Here is a 5,991-nt window from a genome sequence, read left to right as displayed (position 1 = left end):
TATCTCCTCATACTGCTGATATCTACACGGGCTCCTTCCATCCTGTTAATGCTTCAAGAAAGAGAGAGAGTTCGTGTTACAATTAGATCGTCGATAGACTTCCCTTGTAAAAAGCACAGTGTGGCTCCTCATCAATTTTGAAGATGACATGTCCAGCGAAAATCTTCCTTCCTTTCCTTTCTTATGCCCGGGATACATCTTAATCGGCAAGTTCTCTTCATCATATCAGTGATAGTTGTGGAATGCATAAAAGATGGGGTGAATTTCACAGGAACACCTAAAATTTATAACCCAGAGATAAAACAACATTTCGAACCTTATCACTAAAATATCATGATTGACAGCAATTAGTTTGATTTTTCACGTGCAGGCCTTTTACGGTTCATTTTAACACCATTTTATGACAATTTCCGATAGTTCACGACGGTAGTTTTGTATAATTTTGAAAACTCAACAGAGTAATATTTTCTCTACTTCATAAAGTTGGGAGTGCACCGTGCAACATCCGCCAGAGTTTAGGAAGACTTTGTAAATTTGCCCTAAAAGATTGCATGTGAACATGAACGACGTGAGAAAATGTTTCTCCCCCCACATCTAGGAACATGATGTATACTTGCACGTACGGTAATCAAGATAGATGTGCAGTAAACCTCAACTCAGTATTTGTACACATGAACTCTTCAGCTGAGCTACGGTGAACTTCATCACATTGACAGGTAATTCTTCAAAACCTAGCTAAAGTAATCCCCGATGGACGAAAGCAAGGGCAAAAACCATTTCCTCAACGGGTCTTCGAGTAAAATCCAATCCCAACCGTGCCTCGTTAGATGAACAAAACACTTCAGCTGACACCTGCGGCAAACCTCAGCCTCAATGAATCCGTACACATGAATTCACCAATCCTTTACGATGAACTTCATGTGGAGAAGAATTGGAAAAAGCAGATTTTTGGTCATAAGTCGACTCATGCACAGGCATAAGTCGACTTATGGTAAGTCGACTTATGTTGGTGCATGAGTCGACTTACGTTCTGCTCTGGATTGTTGGTTTTTTGCTCTGCCAAGTCGACTTATCAGGTCTGATAAGTCGACTTATGATCTCTTCTCCAGTTGCTGTTTTTCGCTCTGCCAAGTCGACTTATGCAGACTGATAAGTCGACTTATGACGGGTTTTTTGGAAAGTTCAGGTTCCTATTTGCAGTCTGTTTGGGTTTCTGTTTTGGTATAAATACCAATACGATTTGAGGGTTTTGTGAGGAGAGTTTTGGGGTTTTGGAGCACAGAAAAAGAGAGATCTTTCTGAGCTATTTGTTAGGGTTATTGGTTGAGAGATTGAGAGATTTGTTGGTGAGATTAGTTGGTTCGTTTGAGCGATTTGTAATCTCAATTTGTACTCTCCTTCTCTATTAGTGAAAACCCACCCCCTTCTTGCCCCGTGGACGTAGGCAATTTGCCGAACCACGTAAAACCTTGGTGTTTGTGTTTTGTTTGGTCTTTCTCTCGGCGTTCGTTGGTTTGGTTTCTCAAAGCATCAGTCACAACAAGTGGTATCAGAGCACGGGCAACGCTTGGGCTATTTGGAGGAGTAGATCGCTTTGGAAGTTCATCTAGGGCTTCGTTTGGTGATAAAGGTGAGATCTTTTTTTGTAAAAATCTCGTCTTTTTCAGTTTGGATCTATTTCTCGTTTGTTTCCGCATTGGTTTGGTGGTGCCTTGAGGATTATGGCCGAGAAAGAAGGAGTTGTGGGCAGTACTTCCGGCGTGAAGACCGTCCAAAGCTTGAATATCCACTCAATGAAGATTGATGTGGAAAAGTTCAATGGCACAAACAATTTTGGACTTTGGCGATGCGAAGTCATGGATGCGCTCAACGCGCAAAATTTGGAAGATACGTTGGAGTTGGACGGGAAACCGGACAACATTGATGAGAAGGTTTGGAAAAAGATGAATCGAACGGCGTGTGGTGTGATTAGGTCTTGTCTCACTCAAGATCTAAAGTATGATGTGATCAATGAGACTTCTGCAAAGAAGATTTGGGAGATCCTTGAGAGCAAGTATTTGACCAAGAGTGTGGAGAATCGCTTGCATTTGAAGAGGAGGCTTTACCGCTTCCAGTTGAAGAAAGGAACCTCCATTGGTGATCACATGAACCACTACACGAAGCTTCTTGCGGATTTGGCGAATGTGGATGTTAAGATTGAAGATGAGGACAAGGCGTTGTTGCTATTGAGTTCCTTGCCTGACGAGGAATATGAGACCTTCGTTCTTACTCTTATTAATGGGAAGGCATCTCTTTCGTATAGTGAGGTCACCGCTGCACTTGTGAATTATCAGCTTCGAAAGAAGGATAAGGAGACTTCGTTTGAGCCGGTAGCGGGGGCGTTGGTCGCAAGAGCAAAGGGTCCAAACCGTAGTGGGAGGTCGCAGTCTAGAGGGGCACATCTTGGAGTTCGTAAGAATCAATGTGCCTTTTGCAAAGAAGATGGACATTGGAAAGCCGATTGCCCAAAGTTAGTTGATCGAGCCGGGAAGAATAAGGGAAAAGCTATTCAAGCTTCAGAGGCGAATGTTGTCAAGGCTAGTGGCAACGATTCAGATTCGGATTCTTCGGGCTACTCGTTATCTGCACTGCCGTCAGTTTGTGTTGCCTACTCTACAGAGTGGATATTGGATTCGGGTGCTACATACCACATTTGCCCTAGGAGGGATTGGTTCTCCAGCTTTCAGGAGTTGGAAAGAGGGGATTTCGTGCTCATGGGGAATGATCACAAATGCTCTATTGGTGGTATTGGTACTGTTCGGATCAGGATGAGTGACGGGGTGATTCGGGAGTTGGTTGGAGTGAGGTTCGTTCCTCAGTTGAAGAAGAACATCATTTCACTTGGAGCTTTGGAGGCAGCTGGCTATAGGGTGACCTTGGCGGATGCACGCTTGAAGGTTACATTTGGGTCCATGATTGTGATGAAGGGCGTCAGAAGAAGAAATTTGTATTATTTGCACGGAAGCACGGTGATTGATAGGGAAATGACGACTTCATCAGATTCGGCTAGACTGTGGCATTGTTTGGTGCTGGGGTATATGATTGGTAATACCGTGCATTGGTTGTTGAGGAGTGCTATGACCTGCAGATTGAAGTCCTGTGAGCACATTAGGATGAGCGAGACCGTGGTGGAGTTTGGCACTTCTATCCATCGAGCGAGGGGTCTTTTTGGAGGTGTTCAGTCAGGCATTTGGGGGCCTTCCAAGGAGGCATCATTGGGAGGTAATCGTATCTTGGTTTCCACAGTTGGTGATTGTTCTAGGCATTATTGGGTCGCGACCAGTTCCCGTTGGTGTAAAGTCCTAGAAGTCAACAACAATTGGAAGAAGTGTATTGGCAGAAAGGTAACTCATTGTTTCAGCTTTGGTAGGGGTCCTTTCTTGCGTTGGTGCCGAGCTCACGGCAATAGGAGACACTTCATTGGTGTGGAGACTTTGGGGCGACGAGATGAGATGACAGTTTCGATGGGTCGTTCCTTTCTGGAGGAGGATCGGCGTTTGATGTCGAGCATTGGCATTGGTGTGCGGGCTTCGACATATTTGGGTCATCTTATGCATAGGTCGCCGACTGCTGCTTTAGGAGTTATTAGATCTGGTGGAGCTGCTTCAGATTTTGGGTCGCGTCGGATATTTGGATACCCAGCATTTGGTCACATCGTGGATGTGAGATTGGATCCGATTGCGCGTTTGGGGTTCGGAGGCTCAGTTGATTATCGTTTGGGAGCTTCTGATTTTGTTCTGAGCAGGTATGTCACTTTTGACTCTCGGCAGGTGGAGAGTGTTGATCAGGTCATTTGGATATCGCAGCAGGTGGAGAGTGATGCTACTCCACGTTGGGTGGAGATTACTCCACATACTCCAGATCATACTGCGTCATTTGGGATTCCAGCTAAGGTGACACAGGTTGGAGATCATTTGGTTTTGGATGCAGATGATGGATTGGTTTTGGATTCAGTTGCAGCTGGTAGATATAGTTTGGATATGGCCATTGGTTTACCTCAGGTGGAGGTGTTTGATTTGTCTCAATTTGGGGTCATTGGGAATACTATCCAACGAAGTGTCTCGAAATACCGTGAGCTCGGCTCTAATACAGAAATAGGTCCATCTTGTACCTCCCACCAGAATGGAGTACCTTCACCTTTCTGTCTGTCACACACTTCTTCAATCTGTTGGAAACTACTAGGACTTTCTCCAAAGGGGATTTGGTTGCAACCCAAACACGCCTAGAACAGCCACCAACAAAGGAAACCAAACGCCTATTACCTCCCAATGATGCCCCCTTGGAAGGCCCCCAAACATCCACGTGAACTCCTCCAGAACGACCCTTAGCACGGTGAATAGAGGTGCCACACTTCACCTCGGTCTTCTTGCTCACATCAACATGTTCACTGGACTTCAAACTGCAGGTCTTTGCACCCTCTTTCAATCTATGCGAGGAATCAATACTGGAATGGCCAAGCCCCAAATGCCGCAGTCTAGTCGAATCAACAGAAGTCGTCAGCTCTCCACCTGCCACTATACCTCCAGTCAAGTAATACAGGTTATTTCTCCTGACGCCCTTCATCAAAATACGAGAGTCTCTCGCAATCTCGAGAACCATGTCCTCAACACGAACCTTCAGACCCTCTCCAACCAAAGCTCCAATCGAGATCAAGTTCTTCCTCAAAGAAGGAACATATCTCACATCGTTTAACTCTCTAACAGTCCCGTCAAACATCTTTATGCGAATTCTTCCTATCCCAAGGATCTGGCATGCACGGTTATCAGCCATGTACACCACACCACTATCCACCAGCTTCTCAAAACTGGAGAACCATTCCCTTCTAGGGCACACATGATAGGTCGCACCACTATCCAACATCCATTCAGATTCCTCCGAATAGCTATCTGTAGGACTGATAGAAAGCGAATAAATAGAAGAGTCAGAATTATTACCATCCGATACGATGTTTGCTTCTGATGATGGTTGCTTCCCTTTTCCCTTCTGCTTATTCTTCATCCATTCGTCGAGCTTTGGGCAGTCTTTCTTCCAATGACCAGTCTCCTTGCACCAAGCACACTGATCTTTTCCAACTCTAGACTGTGACTTCCAATTCTTTCGGTTTGGACCCTTCCCTCTTGCGACCAATGCCTCTGCTACCGACTCAGTCGAATTCTCCTTATCCTTCTTCCGAAGCTGATAATTCACCAATGCAGCAGTGACCTCACTATACGAAAGTGATGCCTTCCCATTAATCAGAGTAAGAACGAAGGTCTCATATTCCTCGTCGGGCAAGGAACTCAACAACAGCAACGCCTTGTCCTCATCTTCAATCTTGACATCCACATTCGCCAAATCCGCAAGAAGCTTTGTGTAGTGGTTCATGTGATCTCTAATGGAGGTTTCCTTCTTCAACTGGAAACGATAAAGTCTCCTCTTCAAATGCAAGCGATTTTCCACACTCTTGGTCAAATACTTGCTTTCGAGAATCTCCCAAATCTTCTTCGCAGAAGTCTCATTCATCACATCATATTTTAGATCTTGAGTCAAGCAAGACCTAATCACACCACACGCCGTTCGATTCATCTTTTTCCAAACCTTCTCTTCAATCTCATCTGGCTTGCCATCTAACTCCAAGGTATCCTCCAAATTCTGCGCGTTCAGCGCATCCAAAACCTCGCATCTCCATAATCCAAAGTTGTTTGTGCCATTAAATTTCTCCACATCTATCTTCATAGAGTGGATATTCAAACTCTGAATGGTCTTCACGCCAGAAGCACCACCCTCGACACCCGAAGCACCTTCTTTCCCCGACATTTTACGCACCAACGAACAAAGAATAGATTCAAAACTAAAAAGATAGAGTCTTTACCAAAAAAGATCCCACCTTTATCACCAACGAAACCCTAAACGAGCCTCCAAATTGATCTACTCCTCCAACCAAACCCTAGATCTGGAATCTGGGCTCTGATA

This window comes from Asparagus officinalis, chromosome 1 (genome assembly GCF_001876935.1).
Source record: "Asparagus officinalis chromosome 1, Aspof.V1, whole genome shotgun sequence".
Classification (NCBI taxonomy): domain Eukaryota; kingdom Viridiplantae; phylum Streptophyta; class Magnoliopsida; order Asparagales; family Asparagaceae; genus Asparagus; species Asparagus officinalis.
This window is presented reverse-complemented; position numbering follows the sequence as displayed.